Source organism: Lissotriton helveticus, chromosome 5_1 (assembly GCF_964261635.1).
Source record: "Lissotriton helveticus chromosome 5_1, aLisHel1.1, whole genome shotgun sequence".
NCBI lineage: Eukaryota > Metazoa > Chordata > Amphibia > Caudata > Salamandridae > Lissotriton > Lissotriton helveticus.
Genome location: NC_136065.1, coordinates 663,984,915 through 664,003,671, shown reverse-complemented (window position 1 = coordinate 664,003,671; position 18,757 = coordinate 663,984,915). Strand labels below are relative to the sequence as shown.

Genomic DNA, 18,757 nt, shown 5'->3' with positions numbered 1-18,757 from the left:
TCCGCTGTTCTCCTGACATGGGGCCCACGATGTCCAATGCCAACTCGACCCACGGTCCTGAAGGGGACGGCCTGCACACCATGGGGGGCGTCTGTTGCTTCAGGACTTTGTCGCTGTTGCTGCACGGAATGCACTCCCTGATCTTCCTTTCAGTGATCAGATCCATGCTCGGCCACCAATAGCTCTCCCTGAGTCTTTGCTTGGTTTTGGTGATGCCCAAATGTCCCTCGTGGGCTAGTTCGACGAGGTTGTTTCTCACGGTTGCAGGAGGTACAAGTCTCGTACCCCTGAATAGACATCCGTCTATTATGGACAACTCGTCTTTAATGGCCAGGTACGGCCGCAGGTCTTCATCCTGTTTGTCACCGTGCTTCCAACCGCCTCTTACTCTTTTGTAAATCTCCTCCAAGATTTTGTCTTCTTCTAACGCCTTTCTCCATGTTTCTTCCCCCAGCGCCATCTGGATGGTGCAGACATCCTCCACCTGAAGGTCCTCTTCTTCTTCATCAGCCTTCTCCAACTTCTCTCTCGCTCCTTCATCACCAACGAGCCTAGATAGACAATCAGCTGCGAAGTTCTGTGTCCCGGGGACGTATTCAACGTCAAAGGTGTATTCTTGAAGGCCGACTACCCACCGCCTTATCCTGCTGGAGATGGCATCTAAGCCTTTCTTGCTGAATACCTCCACCAACGGCTTGTGGTCAGTTCGGAGGGTGAACTGAGTTCCCCAGAGGAAGTCTCTGAATTTCCCTAGCGCCCAAAATGCAGCCAAAGCCTCTTTCTCGATCACCGAGTAGTTGTTCTCGGACTTCTGGAGTGACCTCGAGGCAAAAGCTATGGTCTCTTCCCCTTCTTCTCCAATTTGAGTGAAGACAGCTCCCAAACCTTTTGCACTTGCGTCGGTGGTGACTATGGTTGCCCGGTATGGTATATACGACTTCAAACTGGGAGCCTCTGCGAGTGCCTTCTTCACGTCCTCGAACTCCCTCTGGCACTCCTGACTCCACCGGAATTCATTCTCTTTCTTCAATAGTAGCCTGATGGCATATGTCCTTCCCGCCAGGTTCCTTATGAACTTTCCGTAGAACTCTAACATCCCCATAAATGACTTGATCTCGTCCTTGCCCTTGGGGGGTGTCAGGTTCACGATGGTGTTTTGTAATTCAGCTTTCGGACACATGCCCTCAGTGGTCACCTTGTGTCCCAGGAAGTCCAATTCAGCACAGCCAAAAACACACTTGTCTCTTTTCACTGTGAGGCCTTGTGACTGAAACCTCCCCAGGACGCTTCTCAATCTATCATCGTGCTCCTTATGGTTCTTAGCAAAAATTAGCACATCATCCTGGTAGCACATGACACCTGGGATGTCCTTCAACATGTTGCCCATGATCCTCTGAAACACGGCGGCCGCCGAGACTAGCCCGAATGGCATCCTTTTGAATTTGTATGCGCCCATGGGTGTCACAAATGCCGTGAGCTCCTGAGACTCCTCATGCAATTTTATTTGGAAATAGGCTGAGGTGAGGTCGAGGGTAGAAAAGACTTTGGCACCTTCTAGCATGCTCATCATCTGGGTGATGTTGGGTAAAGGGTAACGGTCGACCACGACCTCCTTGTTTAGTGCCCTCAAATCAATGCAGAGCCGGACCGACCCGTCCTTCTTCTTGGCTGCCACAATGGGGGCCAACCATTCTGTTGCTTCCACAGGTACGATTACTCCGGCCTTGCACAGTTTCTCCAGTTCAGCCTTCACCTCCTCCTGGATAGCAATGGGAAGCTTCCTGACTTTGGCCACGACTGGCCTGGCATTCTCTTTCAGTCTTATTTTGTGGCAGTAGTTTTTCAAACACCCTAATTCTTCCCTGAACACCTCTTGGAACTCTGTTACAATGTCTGCTTTGTGTTCAATAATTTCTTGTACCAGGATCTGGGGATCACAGTTAGGATTCAAATAGACCCCTAGCTCTTTCTGTGCCTGCCACCCCAAGATGTTGTCTCCTACTGTGGACACATATACCTTAGATACCGTTGTTCTGTCGCTATACTCTACTTTCCCCAGGAAATACCCCTTCATGGAGATGGGGCGACCGGCATACCCCCCTGGCCTCAGATCCATTCTTTTCAAGGTTATCGTTCCCTTAGACACTCGTGAGAACTCTTTGGCATTGATGATGGTAATCCTAGAACAAGAGTCAAATAATGCTTCCACTTCAACTCCTCCAACCTTTATGGTGTCCTTAGGACTGCTGACTTGTCCTCCCTCGACCTGCACCACTATTTCCGCACACTCAAGGTTGCTGGGACTGGGGGCTAATGATTCTTGTACCTGCACAACAATCTCGTCGCACACCACATTCGTCCTGTCTCTACTCTGTCTGCTGACTCCCTGCCCACTCTTGCAGTACTGCTTGAAATGTCCTTTCTTCCCACACTTGTTGCACGTGAATCTGAGAGCAGGGCATTCTCTGTCGTTAGCTAAGTGCCCCTGCTTGCCACACCTATAGCAAGTGCCCTTAAACGTTCCCCCTAGCCTGCCTTCTTTGTGTTCTTTACTCACTATTTTCTGGCCTTTTACTACAGACACTGCTTCGCATTCAGTCACCACCTCACTGACATTGGCCTTCTCGTCAAGCTTCTTATCCCCTGCGTCTTGTTTTATTTCTTTGACGCACTGGAGCATGTGTTCCACCTGTTTGGCTATAATGAGCACCTCCCGCAGTGGTGGGTCGTCCTTGAGCCATAACTCTTCACGCACTCGTTCCATCCTACATGCCAAAACAAATTGATCCCTGATTCTTTCCTCACTCGCCCCACCAAATTTGCAAGTGGCGGCTAACTTCCTTAGATCGGATACAAAATCTTCTATAGATTCTCCCTCTTTTTACGCTCTCTTCCCAAAATGATACCTCTCCATAATCGTGCTAGTCTTAGGAAGGTAGTGCAAGTCTAATTTCTTAAGGCTCACTTCAAACTCATTCAGACCCCTTGCCTCCTGTGCTCCTAAGTCTGGGAGATGATCCAGGACCTCTTCACCTTCTGCGCCTAGATAATATGCCAGTAACGCTACCTTTCTCTCTAAGCCCAGGTTTGGCCCACATACAGTGGCGTAGTTTAAAAACACTTTTTTCCATTTCTTCCACTGGATATTGGAATCCCCTGGGGTGGTCAAGAAAAAAGGTGGAGGGGTCACACTCTGCATGCTGGGTGCTAAATACTACTCTGCATATACCTAGAGAAGGGAACACTCCCACTAGACACAGTGACACTGAAAAGGAAAAAAGATGTTAGCATAAGTCATGAAGAGCACACCTTCCTTTGATACTAGTCTCCAAGTGAATATTAGCAGGAACATACAGAGAAGAAGGAAAAAAAAGTTTTGCACAGTCCTAGGGTACGGGGAATGCAGAGCGGAAACCTTGAGCGTAGAATAGTGTGGAGAAATACTGCCACGTTCTCCTGATGTCCCACACTACTCCCCAGCACACAAGATCATTGTGGAGTTCAAATACAGGCAGCGCGTTAATGCAGAAAAGTAATCACTACGATCGTGCTGCACACATGTTCTCCTCAACCGGCTGTTCTTCCTCAAGTTCATGTACTCCTCCCACGCCGCGTTGTAACTCGACCAACTGGACTAAAAGTACAATGCTTAGGCACACTACACGAAAGTTCTGTACAGCCGCACTTATGTGATCACTTTGCCTCCCACGTCGCGCTCATAGGATGCTTTGCGATGTGTCTCTCACATTCGTTCCAAGCACAGCGAATGCGCCTCGCTTCCCCCGCAGCACACAGGTTCAGTCACACCTCGCCGGAGCCTGGTCAGCCTAACTCCGGCGTCCAACACAGTTGGAGTTCGTCCCTTCACATTTCCTTAACGCGTCTCCCTCGCTGCTTTGAGCGCACTCCCTAGATGCTGGGCGTGAAAACTGACACGCAATACCATCGAAGAAGTAAATAGTTTGTGAGGGGGGGGCGGTGACGTGAGGTTTCACACGCTGATTTCCACTCGAGGAGCTGCCCCGTTACGCGCTGAGGAGACACGCGTTTGAAGTCGTACAGTCTTAAATGGTGGCAGTAATTGAGCTCGGGCGGAGCTCGCGCCTACGTTACACTTTTTCTCTTTTCTAAGTTTCCCCTGCTTGCCAGGCCGAGACGCATTCCCAAGTCCTACAAGCCAGGGTTCTGTTAATGTCTAATGCCTGGTTTGTATACTCCGTATGATTACAATTACAATGCGCGCAGGCGGGGGTCACCTTACTTCAGGTCAGGAGCAGGGCAGTTTCTGTTCGTCTCGCCCGATTTTCCTCAGGACTACCAGCAATTCTTTACACGGGGAGATCGAAAGCTGTCAGCTGGCGCTCAGCTTCCTCGATGTTCAGTCAGATGTGACTCCACCTCGTTCCCCGGGCGTGTTGAGGTCGCAGGAAGGTTTTTCCCTCGTCGCCAGTGTGGAAACCACCAAAGAGAAGAAGGGACTCCAGATGGTGGTAGTAGGAAAGTCTTTAATGACAAAGATTAGATCACTGCGACCTCAGCCACAGCCTTGCTTCAGTAAGCCGCTCTATACAGTCCCCGGCGCTCGCCTTGGAATCTTGGTCGCGGTGACATTCTAAGTGATGTCACCGCGAGCATTCCATTACATGCGAGGCGCCGGGGGGGTTGAGGTGTGGAAGATACCACAGTTGTTAAAGATCATTTTTTTTTAAACAGATTTTATTCGTCAAATGAGCAATATATTGCAGAGCACTGTAACCCAGCAACTCATGCATACAGAATGGACAGTGAATTGACTTTGACAATTTCAACTAGAATAGAGGACAAGTGGAGAGCAATACAGTTGAAATATTTTAGCTAACAGAAAAGATCAAAGAAACAAACCCCAAAACCGACCCCCCTCTCACTCAAGCCTACCCCAAAAAAGCACCATATATGAATAATCTCGTTCATCCAGACACGCTGTACCTGTAACTAAGGAGCAAAGTTGCATGTCAATTATGAGGGGAGGGTAACCAAGTCCACGGGCTGACCACCGCGATATTCTGCCCATCGCCTCCAGATTTTCTAATGTTTAAGCTGGCATCCCCTGGCTGCAAAGATGGGAATTTCCATCCCCATACAGAAATCCATGCTATTTTTCCACACAGACACTGAGGGCGCCCTTGGAGCCATCCAAGCTTTGGCAATAGCTCTCTTGGCCAATGTGAACCCTAATAACATCAAATGGCGTTTGTATATGTTACCCCCTACATTCTCCATAACATGCAGTAGGACCAACTTTGGGGAATCAGGGAGGTTCCCGTCGAGCACTTCGGATAGGCACGACAAGACTCCTCGCCAAAATCATGCCTATGTCTCCCTCCCAAGCATCCTGAAGATGCTGTAGTGTGAGGGAACTATGGATAACCAGGGACTGATAAAACATGGAAATCTTGTGGTCGTGGAGGTCTCCCATGAATATCTTTGCCTCTATGGGACTAAACTCAGCCAGGGACCCCAACCCCTCGATGTAAGGAGTGATGGCCTGCCAGAGCTATAAGTATCAGAAACATTGAGTTTTATGCATGTGGAAGTCCATCTGTAGCTCCTGAAAGGACTTTAGAACTGGTCCCGCATGACGTCTTCGAGAAACCGGACAGCATCGCCACTTGTGGAAGTCGCCCATTTGACCAAAGGAGAATCTCCTGAGTCAACCTATTCCACCACCCTGTCTGTCGCAACGCCTGTCGCAATATTTGAAATATCAGTTTCGTAGCCGGTGGTAGGGAGTTACGCCATGATGCGGAGTACAATATAGTGTGTAGAGTGTTATCCCCCATACAACGCCTCTCGACTGCATAGGCTGGATCAGCCCTATCGCCATACCACCACTCATTGAGGACCAGGAGATGGGCGGCTAAATAATAAGATAGGATATCAGAGGTTACCAATCCCCCACAGTACGTGGACTGGAAGCAAGTCCGTAAAGCTACCCTTGCCATTCCGCCAGCCCATAGAAACGGACCCAAGGCTGTATTGACACGTCTGAACCAGCCTGGGGAAATCGCATAGAGACGATTTTGTAGTTGATACAGGAGGCGGGGAAGGGACACCATTTTAAACATGGCTGATCGGCCATACATTGAAAGAGGCATGTGGGACCAAGTTTTAAGATCTTCCCGCTCCCATACAGGGGCCATATTCCATTCCCAAGAGATGATCGGAGAATCAGATAAAAACACTCCCAGGTACTTCAACCCCCAGTGGCTACTTGAACGGAAGAGGCCCAGGGACCGGGGACCGCCCCTCCCCCCAGGACCCACAGTGTAGATTTACAAGGGTTCATGAACAGACCCGACGTCTCCCTGAATATATGCATAATGCGTAGCAGGCGCGGTCCCGTCTTATCGATATTAGTAAGAAAAAAGAGTACATCACCTGCCTATAGGGCTAGGTGATCCGAAAGGCCCATTACCCATTCCAGTCCAGTAACCTGGGTGTTGATGCGCACCCAGGATGCCAGAGGCTCCATAGCCAACGTAAACAAATAAAGGGACAGCGGGCAACCCTGCCTAGCACCCCGACCAATCGAGAACGAGGGGGAAACGGCGCCCGCCACACTTACGGACGCCGTCAGGTCAGTATAGAGAAGGGTCAGGTAGGACAGGAATCGTGGTCCAAAGTTTAATCTACTGAGAAGTGCGAATAAATATACCCAGCTTAAGGAGTCAAAGGCTCTGTCCACATCCGCAAGCAATAGCGCGGCCCGCTCCCCCAACCCCTGGACAGTTGCACTGCAACATGTGCGTGCCTTACATTGTGCCGGGTCGCCCGATAGGGCATAAACCCGGCCTGATCGGGATTCACTAAAGATGTAATATGGGCACGGAGGCGATTGGCCAATGCCTTGGCCAACACCTTTGCCTCACCATTAAGTAGGGATATAGGGCGATAAGATGCATGTTGTTCCGGGGGTCTTCCCGGCTTGTGGAACACGACAATCTCCACGTGCCTCAAGTCATAAGGCATGCAACCCCGCTCCCTGGCCTCCATATTCACTCTACAGAAATGAGGTCCCAATTGCAGAAAATAACGTTTAAAAAAACTCACATGGGAATCCATTCGGCCCCAGGGTCTTTCCAGGCTGCATCTCACCTAGCGCTGCACCTAGCTCCTCCTCGGTGAGCGGGAGATCCAGCTCCTCATGCACCTCATCAGAGAAGGCCTTGGGCGGTAGATCGTCGACAAATCGACCCACCATCACTTCAGGGAGGCACTCCCTGGGGGCATAGAGGTCCGCTTAATACGTGGCAAAGCTGTCAGCAATCATAGAGGGATCAGTGAGAGGTGACCCATCTGGGCCCAAAACCCCCGGCAGGACCTGGGAGTACAACAACCAGTGGCACAACCTATGTAACAATTTGCTGGATTTGTCCCCCATTGATAGATTCTACTGCGGGTCTCCAGCCATGCCTGTCGGGCTTCATCAAGCAGAATATGTGCACATTCCTGCTGCGTCAAAAGAAGTTGGCGGCGAGCACGGTGGTCAGCGCCATCTCTGCTGCGGGATTCCAATGCCAGAAGCTTAGCTTCTGCCTGAATAAGAGTCTCCCTACGTAATCTGCGGTCCGCTACGCAATTTGAGATATCCACCCCTCGAAGCATGGGTTTCATTGCCTCCCACAAGCAATCAGCCCCCTCCACTGTCCCCACATTAAGTGACTAAAATTGATCAATGGCATCTCACATATGTTAAAAATAATAAATAATAGGCACATTTATAAAGCGCATGGTTACACTCGGCCAGTGGGTCCCCGCTCTGCGGTGCAACTGCACAGATTTCCACAAGCTGAACCTCGCCCATCCTAACTATCCCGGGGGAAGCGATGCGTTTTCAAGTTTTTCTTGAATATGCCCATCCGGAGACTCAAGGGGAGTCTGTTCCAGTGCTGGGGAGCCAGCAGGCGAAAGGAGCGTCCACCCATCCTTGCTCTCTTAATAGCGGGAACGCAAACCAAACCCACCCCACCTGATCTCAGTTGGTGTGTTGAGGCATAAGGGGTGAGTAACTCAGATAGATAGGAAGAAGCCGACCCCTGAATAATACGATGGCATACACACAGTGCCTTAAACAGGACTCTCTCTCTTATCAGCAGCCAGTGGAGTGCAACCCGCACTGCCTTCGAGGAGGCCCTCCTCGTGCGCATAAGAACCAGACGCGCTGCTGCGTTCTTCACCCCCTGGAGTATGAGCATGCACTTCGTCGTTGCACCCAGGTATAAAATATTGCCATAGTCCAGGCGGGATGTCACCAGGGCATGGACCATGGTCTTCCTGGCTGCAGTAGGCAGCATATCCACGGTTTTGCAAAGGGCCTTCAGGACTCCAAAACAGGCGCCTGCCACCCGCCTGGTTTGGTACTCAAAGGCGAACCTTGTGTCCAACCACACCCCCAGGTTCTTCGCCTGAGCGCAGGGGACAGGGGTGGTCCCCAAACTCTGGGGCCACCAAGCCGATGACCACACCGACGGGGCTCTCCCCACCACAAGCACATCAGTTGTATTGCTATTCAACTTCAGGCAGTTGTTAGCCATCCGTGAGGCCAGCTCTTGAAGGCATGCCACGAAATTGGAGGCTGCCGTGTCCTGTGCCTGTATTAGAGAGACCACCAGCTGACTGTCATCGGCATAGGACACGTCCCTGATCCCAAACCCATCGGCAATCTCCGCTAGTGGAGACGCGTAGAGATTGAACAGGGTCGGGCTCAGGGTCGATCCTTGTGGCACCCCCTGTCTTAATTTGATGACTTTCGAGTAATGGGAGCCCGCCTCACCTGAAAGCTGCGCTCCGACAGACAAGTTTTCTTCCAACTCAGGGCACTGCCAGACACACCTCTTTTCCTCAGACACTGCACCAGTCTGTGATGGGCAACAGTGTCAAAGGCAGCACATAAATCCAACAGGATTAAGGCCGCCGTCTAACCCGCATCCACATATTGCCTGACGGTTTCAGTGGCAAAAAGCAAGGCAGATTCCGTCGAGTGACAGGCCCGGAATCCAGACTGAATGGGATGCAGGAGATTGAATTTCCCAATATGTGCCGTCAGCTGCATATTTACCACTTTCTCCGCAACCTTAGCGAAGTGCGGTAAAAGAGAGATGGGACGATAGTCCTCCCTCTGGAGGTTCCACGTGGAAAGACGCCACCGAAATGGCTGCTGTGCTCGACCCATATTTAATGTAAGAGTGATCGGTGAGTGGTCCGACAGTCCACGCGGGAGAATATCGGCGGCAATCACCCTGTGTTCCAGGGAATGGGGGACGAAGATGTAGTCAAGTTGGGAGAAAGAGCCATGGACGGCTGAAAAGTATGTGTAACCTTGTGTCGTCCCATGCAGGTGACACCAGGGGTCTATCCAATCCTGACCCGACACTAGTGCATGCAGCTTCATAGGCCCACACGTGGCCGATGGGCTGCCAGGCCGCCAACAATCCGCAACCAGGTCCAATACATCATTCCAGTCTCCCCCCACAACCATGAACCCATTAGGTATGTTTGTCAGCAGTGTCATGAGCCTGTCAACCATGCCCCAGGAGAGGGGCGGGGGCATAAACACTACCCAGGACTATGGAATCCGTCCCTATCATTCCTTGAAGGAATAGATACCTGCCCTGTGTATCCCTCCATACCTTCATGTGTGTGTACGGGACTCTTCTATGTATCAGGATTGCAACCCCCCTGGGATTTTCTTACAAATCTGGAGTGAAAAACATGCACATATCCAAAATGTTGAAAACAGAGAACCTTATTCCCCATAAGATGTGTTTCCTGAAGTAGTAGAATGTCTGCGTGTGGGCGCTTCGTCTGTTTAAGTATCGCACCACGCTTGATTTTGTCAAGTGCCCTCCTTCCAAAACTCATTATTTGAAGGGTCCCCAAGGGATCCCACCAATCATTAAGGGGGCCCACCATGAGACAGTGCGAACATGGGTGTGTACCAGGCAAGACCATGTAAACTGGACAAGATGACTCTGAAGCAATGTAGACTAGTGCGAACGAGCAACAAACCCCCCCACCCAATACCTCAAAAACAATGAAGTATCTGTTGCGGCGAGCGTACGTGACAGACCCCAACAGGGGGTCTCCCCCTCTGCCCGCCAATGGATCCCCAACTTACAACCCATTGTCAGCTGGCCCTTTCCCCGTCCGCATATGTGCTGCAGGGGTAACGACCCTCACTTGTGCTTCGCCAGTCAAGGCAAACATGACAAGAAATTAGTGAATTACAACATTCCCCATAGGTTAGTTCGAAGTGATAGGTACACGCTAAGCCGATGCTGCCCAGAATGAGGCGTTACCCGAAAAAGAGCTTTGTCTGGACCTGGAGCGCCTGTTCCCTTTTCCCTTCTGTGTGGGTTGTTTGCATATCATCTCGCTTGACGAAGAATCTGAATCCATCCGGGGTGGAGTGTGTGGACGCAGACGCACAGTCTCGTCTGTCTATTGAAAGACCTCCTCTGGTGAATCGAAAAAATGGGTGCGGGATCCATAAACCACCCACAGTCTGGCAGGGTATAGCAGGGCATATGGGAGCTTGAGCTCTTGGAGACGGGCCTTTGCTGCCATAAACGATTGCCGTCGTTGCTGAACCAGCTTAGTATAGTCCGGGAATATCAGGATATGGGCATTATTAAACAGCAACGGTTCATTGGCCCTAGCCTGTTTCAGGATAATGTCTCTATCGTGATAGTTCAGTAACTTCGCAATGACAGGCCTTGGGTGAGCGGCAGGAGGGGCTCCCGGGTCAGCACCCAGACAATGACCCCGGAGGGAGCCAACTCTCGAGCCATTGGGTGAGGAACCATTCCATGCCACCCTCCTCGCATCCCTCCGGGAATCCAACAAAGCGAAAATTGTTGTGGCGAGCCCTCCCCTCCGCATGCTCTACCCGGGATGCCAGCCCACGTTGGACCATCTCCAGGGAGGCCACTCGCTTCTGTAGGGTTTCCACCACATCCTCCACTCCAGAGATCCTCGTTTCCGTCTCCGTAATCCGTGACACTGCATTATAAAGATCTTGGCGCAACAGCATGACGTCAGATCCCACTGCGCCAATTTTGGCATCTAGGGCATCCCTCGACTGTGTGATGGGGGCCAGGAGGGCCCGCATTATCAGGCACATCACCAGACACTCCCCGACGTCACTGCAGAGGCCCCAGGGCCGGTGAACTTATCCATTGTGCTTTGCTTGGATGACCCCCACCCGGCTGATCCCTCGTCATGGCAGATACTAAAGGACCCTGTGGGTTAGAGAGAGTGTTGCGCCAGCCCTTTGTGTGACTCAGTCCAGAGAAGACGGGTCCCTAGAACGTCACTGGGGGGGTAAAGAATTTCACCGTTCTGATAAGCTACCAATTAACCCACCTCAAAAGCCCAGTGACCGACCAGGGCAGTCTTCTCCTGTTGATGTAGCCGGGCCACCAAGCACAAGATGAACAGACGTGGGGGTGCGCCGGAAATCCACACTGCCAAGGGACACAGCTGTGCGATGTAAATAAACCTGATTGACCACGAGGCGAGCACGCCGCCCCACCAGCAGGGGGGGAGAAATATGCAGCAGGTAGACCCCCACTGGGCCCCCAGGACCACGCCCGGCCCTATTTCTGCCAGCAGAGCGTCCAGCACGGCCCCCGTGGATCAGGCTCCTGACAGCAGCGCTTGGGCAGACCCAACAGACCCCACGTCAGGCGCCAGCAGGGCCAAGGAGCTCTATCCCGGAATCGGTATGCCAATCACTGCCCCACCCGTGGCCCAACAAGGCCGCCGATCAGCGGCACAGGAGATTCAAGGGGACAAAGGGTGGCTGAGAAGCACTCCTATGGCGCTAGGAAGTCCCTCAATGCCCCCCACCAGGGCCCGCGTGGCCCGACAATGCTGCCAATGCGAGTCCCCACCGCGGGGGTGGGCGGATGCCAGCACACAGCAAGGCCTCAAGCCCGGGGAAGCCGCTATCTGCGGCCCGGAGCAGCCCGGGGGGTCCGACGCTCAGCCCCCGTCCCGGCGACCAGCCTCACTTACCACTTCTACGCAGGCGGGGGGGGGGGCTCGCAACCAGCCCCGGCGGCCGCGTCTCAGGCCCGGGTAAAGTCAGCCATGCTCCGGACGACCTCCAAGGCAGCCCGCCACACAGGCCCCGCTCCAGCACCCAAGCACGGCAAGGCCCCTGCACAGTCTAGTGTTCCGACTGCCGCCGCACGCCGCCCTATCTCAACAGCCGCTGTCCGCCCGAACACCATAAGAAGAGGCCCGGTCCAGGCTCTCATCGGCAGCGCCAGCTCAAAGGCATGGAGCTGTCTAATACTTGCCGACCGTGACAGTCTGTAGGACGCAATGGCTTCAGGACACCATTTAGGTAGGGGAAGAGACCGGGGAAGCAGGAGAACGGAGGATAATAGAGCGGGCTGAATGGAGCTCTCCTAGCACACGTCCACCATGATGGCTCGCTAAGTCACGCCCCGTTGAAGATAATTTATGACAACAATTCTAAATAGTGCATGACCGACACGAGCACAATGTAGTTTTGTGATGGTTGAGTGGGCACAGGAGCACACCTTACACAATAGCTGCTAAAATATATTCAACACGGTCCAGTATATAGTCAGGGGAGGTATCACGGTGTAATCAGCCTCGAGATTGGAGCTGGTTAGGTCAAATAACCATGAATATTTTTTCTTGTCTCCGATTCAGAAAAACTACTGGAGGACATTGAGAAGAAGGGTGAGCACATTAGGCCTCACGGTAGGGCATGCAATTCAAGCACCTCACATAACGCAGGGACATAAAAACAAAAATCTAGCCCTGACGAAGGCCCCTAACCCATGTGGGCTCAGAGCGTGGGCCGAAACATGTTGGCACTTTTTAATGGGGTACAACTGAACGGATTATAGTCAGTATAACCCGAACTTTGCACATTTTTATCTGTACCTCAGGTACCCTCTTGATAAACATAGTGTTTGGGTATATATCTGCAGGTATTTTTTTTATCACTCTCTGGTTCCCTGCATAACCAGCTTTTGCTTTATATAAGAAGTCCCATTACACCTTTGCTTGAGTCCGCCCAGGTAGTACCATCTTACCCGGGTGTGGATAGACGCCTATGATGAAGCATGTCACGATAAGTGAGTGAGGCGTCTAATCCAGTATCTTTGGATACCTCTTTACCCTGAGGTCCGATAAGGGACAACACAAAATGACTTAAGGACAGGGCACATCATAGTGCTTGTTTTTAGGGAATGCTTGAGACCTGGTAGGGAACTCAAGCGACAGCAGTTGCTTATTTGTGATAAAAAATGATCTGATGCGCCAGCCAGCTTTTAGGTCAAAGCTCCTCCTGGTACAGGACCCAGGACCCCACTGTGCCCCACTTGTTACAGCACCATATGGTGGTTGTGTTGTCCTGGAGAATCTGAATTAGCCTCCTTGATTAATCCTTAAAGGCCTTCAGTATCAGGTGAATAGCCCGCAACTACAACAGGCTGATGTGGAGACAGTTCTCTGCAGGAGACCAGATCCTGTGATCTCCAACTCTCCCAGATGACCTCCACATATCAACAATGACGCACCTGTCATCACTGTCAGCTCTGGATGGGGCAGGGAAAAAGGTCTGCCGTTGGGCCAATTGCAGTTGAGCCACCACTGCAGGTCTCTTGCGGTCTTCTCATTGAACTGCATGGAATACAATAGGTATCCTTAGGTGCAGGTCCCACTGAGACCTCAGGTTCCACTGCAGAGCCTGCATATGCCATGTTGCGTAATCGATCAGCAGGATGCAGGATGCCAAGAGACCCTGAGACCCAGGGCGAAAGCTGAAACATCAGGATCATAGCCTGGATGTTCTAAACTCAATGATGAGGAGGATTGAGTGGAACTGCAGCATATCCTGGATCGTTCCAATGACGGAGAGCCTCTGTGAAGGAGTCAGCTTTATCTGCCGCATGTTGATCATGAATCTCAATAAAGTCAGGAGGTTTGCTATTCTCTGGAGGTGGTCTGTGGTGAGCCCACCTTTAACAGCCTTTCATCAAGATAGGGAAAAACTGGTATCGACCCCTAAAGATGTGTTGCAACCATTGCCATCACTTTCATGAACACCTGAACTACACTGGTGAGGCTAAAGGGGAGCAAGGGTAATCTGTGGTACTGAAGGATAAGTACTTGGAAGTAAGTGTCCTGCAGAATCAAAGCCACCATTCAGTCATATGGATCCAGGGTGGACAGAACCTGGGCCAGCTTCAGCATCTTGAATTTGTTCTTCCGCAAGAAGACAGTAACAGGGTGGACATCTAAAATGGGATGAAGGCATCTGTCCTTTTTCAGCACAAGCAAATAAAGGGAGTTACAGCAAGTCCCTATTCCCCGGGCCAGAACCCTCTCTAATGCTCCTTTAGCAAAAGAGCCTGCGCTTCTTAAAGCAGTATGACAAGTGCTCCTCTGAAAGATATTTGGATGTGGTTGGGTGGTGTGGTGTTCAAAATGGAATGACAATCTGGAGGACCCACTTGTCAGATGTTATATTTTTCCACCCTGGGAGAAAGTATTTGATCCTGCCTCCCACAGGATGGTGGTGTGCCACTACAGACAAACTAAGGCAACTTGCAGGTGGATGGGCTTGCATCTGGGAAGTTCACATGAAGTTCTGGGTGTTGCCTATTTGATCCCCATCCCTGACCCTAAAGGACTAAGGTGCCTGTTGAGAGTTGGTGGGCCTTGACATGGGTGGTACCCTAATACTCTTGAGTAGCCTAGAAACTGTTGATGATACTGTCTTACAAAGGTAGGAAGACCTAGGAATGCACCTTGGCCCGGCTCTCTTTAAATTGTTCCAATGCTAAATCCGACTTCCCGCCCAACCTCAAGACCCATCAAATGGCATGTTAATTAAGGAGACTTGCATGTTTTCAGAGAAGCCTGTGGATCACATCCAAGCATGCCACTGAAGCACCATGTAAGTGCCAACTGCTCTAATTAAGCAGTCAGTGATATCCAGTCCAGAGCAGATTAAGTACTTTGCTGCATCCTGACCATTGGCAAGATCTTGCCAACCATGTCTCATAAGGCATGGGTATACGTCCCCAGTAAGCAGCTGGAATTGACCAACCAGAAGACTAGGGTAGCCAAGGAAAACATCCACTTCACGAAGGTCTCAGGAAATTTCAACTCACTGTTAGGAGGAGTTGATGGGGAGAACTGGAGTTCACCTTTCAGGTGGTAGCTTGAACTACCAAACTCTCTGGTGTAAAGTACTGTGTCAGAAAATCAGGGTTGTCTGGTGCCAGACTGTGGTATCTGGCAAATTGCCTGTTTACTGGAGCGCAGGAATAGGGTTTAGACCAGGTGCCTGTAAAGGTGTCTGCCAAGGCATCATTAAATGGGAGTAAAGGCTACAATGAAGTTTGTCCAGGTTTATACAACCTCTCTTAGAACATTTGCTTTGACCTCCACCATACACAATTGCAAGTCGAAAATCGTCATTGTGCATCTCATCACAACAGTGAAGGAGGCACTCCCTTCTGTCACTGGTCCAGGGAAGAACACAACCCAGTGTCCGGGGAAATCTCTGAACCCACTGGTACCCTAGAAGTTCAGATACAAGGTATTATCCTTAAAATAATTCCCTTCAACACCATTACTATCCCCTGAGGCAGGTTGGCTCTGAGTCCGAACCAAAAGATTTCTGGAGCGCTGGGGTGTGGCTCCAAGATAAAGGCATGGGTCCTGTCAGAATCTGAAGAACAGTGTGTCAGTATGGCGCTGAGACCTGAACTCAGTTGAGGCCAAGATGGATTTGGGTTGGAAGGGATGCTAAGCTATTCTGGCATCAGTGCCAGTGTTGATGTCACAGGGCCTGGCTTTCATCTCGGTGCCAGATTGGAAGTCAGCTCCGGCTTTGGGGCAGAACCAGCAATGTCTGGATTTGAAGCCTCTGCAGACCTTGGCAGGCCAGAGGGAGCCAGAAGGCTGCCAAATTCGCAGCACGCCTCTCATCAGTCCTTAATCTGTTGCAGTGTCACCAACACCTAGGAACTCCAGTGAATCAGTATCAGTTGGGGAATTGGCTCTTTGGCAGGTGACCAAGAGCGAAACAACAAGGTGATGTGAGATCTTTGTGACTTCTCAGGTCGAGAGTGGCAGGACTGGAATGAATCATGCTTGTTCTTATTGTGCTTTAGTTTTTACTTCGACTTACTGGAAGACTTGGACCTTAATGAACACCTGTCACAGTAACATCCTCAAGAGCAGGAAAAGAGCTATGCCATTGACTTTGAGCAGGACTTGAATCACGTGCTAAACTCAAGCACTAAAGGCAGACCTTGTGGAGATACTTTACAGGCATCTACTTGTGATAGTCCCTACGAGGCTTAAACCCTGAAGTTTTAGGCAGGGGCATAGATTCTTCGCAGGTACTAAGGAAAGAAAAGAACTGACAGCATACAGGGGTGATACTTACATGCAGCTCTGTTTGTCGGTTCCGCAGCAGAATGAAGCCTGCGAGAGTCCTACAGACACCACCAACCAGCGTTGGGGAGCAATGTTTTTAAGTCTTTCTAATCCAGTCTGGAACATGCAGACAAACTAAAGGTGAGGAGTATGCTGTAAGAAGTGTCCAACAGAGGCGGACAATCTTATGATACTAGCGGACTATGACTTCTTGGAGCAGAAGAGACAGTGCGTCTCCTGGCTCCCTGCTTTTCTATCTCTTCATTCATTTTGTCTTAATAGCTGGCATGAAGAGAGACTTGCCTATCAATGTCCTATGTTTATGTTCAGGAATCAGGTGGGTAATCATGTGCTTGGAACTTGAGCTACTTAAGTACCATGTTCAAAGATAACAGGCTCCCTTCAATCATCCAAATAGCTGAGGGAAAGATTTGCACTGTGTAGGAAAGTAGGATCTGCTTCTATGGTTACCCCCAGTTTTTGCCTGGTGCTAAGCTGTATTTGACTAGTCTGACTGGGATACTGCTAATCAGGACCCTAGTCTATCTACTTTCTCCTTAAATTGTTATGTCATTACTTAGGTACACCCCAGATTGGATATTGGGGTACCCTTATAAGCCCCTAGTATATGGTACCCATGTACCCAGGGCATAGGTACCCCAGAGATCCCCCATGGGCTGAAGCATGCATTATGCCTCCCATGGGAGACCATTCAAAATGGAACTACAGGCCTGCCATTGCAGCCTGTGCAAGCTGGTGCTTGCACCGCTTACTAAATATATAGGTTTTCTATATCTAGAGTCACTGCACTTAAAACCTTTAAGTCATCCCTCTAGCAGGCCTTTGCAATCCTGAAGACAGGGTGCTTGGTTCTAAGTGTGAGGGTGCCCCTGCAAGAGCAGGACACCCCTATAGCCTACGGAGTCCATTCTCCCAGATTGTCAGTGAAGCCGCTATATACTATATAGAGGGCAACGTGTAATTACACGATGACCATCTCGAAACAGGCTGCAACTAATCCTAATTTGTTTTGTATCAAACATGTTGGAATCATATTACCACACCGTAAATGGGGTGGGAGGTAGGATTCCAAGCACTGGAAGAGCCCTCCGTTAGGCTCCGAGTGTTCCCGGTACCAGCCTTCTTGACTTGGACAGCACAAAATGGTTGCTGCCGACCAGAGACATAATTCAGCCCTCCTGATGCTGAGTCAAGCTCGAGCAGGGGAAGAAAGAACAGTAGGCATCTTATCACAGGGAGGTGTAACCACTGCCCAGACAGGATTTAGTATATTGGGGTAGGGTGGGTGCACTTGCCAGCGCCACTCAGTCTGCATGAGGGGCACATTTGGCGCCTCCATGCATAATCCAGTTCAAACCAGTCCTGGGAGCTGTAGGCTGAAGTCCTTCTTTGGGTTCGACGGCGGATTCCGAGACCACTTCACATGTATGCACCCGGCTTCCCTGGTGTAGGTAACGTGCGTACTAGGGATTCCACAGGTGGGGTGGCTCTCCAACCTTCTGTCTTCCACAGGGTTTCTTCCGGTTCCACTGGGAAACATCCTTAATCTTTGAAAATCCAACCACGACTTACACAGAGAGTTATACGGAGCACACGGTCGTGTTCCCACACTGCACAAGGTCTCCGTGGGGTTCCTAGTCACTCACCTTGGGAGGTTCCTTGGGTCCCCAGCACTTCTATATCCTCTCGACATTGTCATGACCCGAATCATGGCTGTTATACCACTTTCTTAGTATATGGTTTAGTCCCCCCCCCCCCGGGGTCCACTGTGTATTTTGTGCTATTTACTGTATATCTGTGCAAAGTATTGTATGCATTGTGTTTGTCTCCATGTAGAAGATATCTAAACGTATTAGAGAGTATTATATAGTAAATACATATTTTTATAAATACCTGTGTGGTTCTTTTTCACTTAATCTATACTATAAGATTGCATTTTGGTAACACAAGCTGCTTTACACTCCTTATGGACTAAGCCTGAAGGCTGCTCTCCACAGCTACCACTTAGAGAGCTTCCTAAGGTTGTCTAAGACCTCTTAAATCACCATAAGGGTTGTCTGGACTGGTGCCAGGTGCCCACTTACCTTAGTGGACATCATATACCATGCTAGCTTCTCACACACACTATCAATTTCTGTCATCAGAAACTGAGAAAAAACTGAAAAAACAGAGACTACTTTTACAGGAAATGCAGATGAGGCATTTGAATAGTGGAAATCTGGAAAGTAGGTCTACACAGCTGACAGGGGACATTAAAAAC

General features: G+C 50.4%; 1 protein-coding gene across 1 annotated transcript in view; it reads left to right on the top strand.

The window, feature by feature from the left end:
* Positions 1 to 18,757, top strand: part of WNT8B (Wnt family member 8B) — a 422,033-nt gene that overhangs the window by 347,696 nt on the left and 55,580 nt on the right. The window lies entirely within an intron of this gene.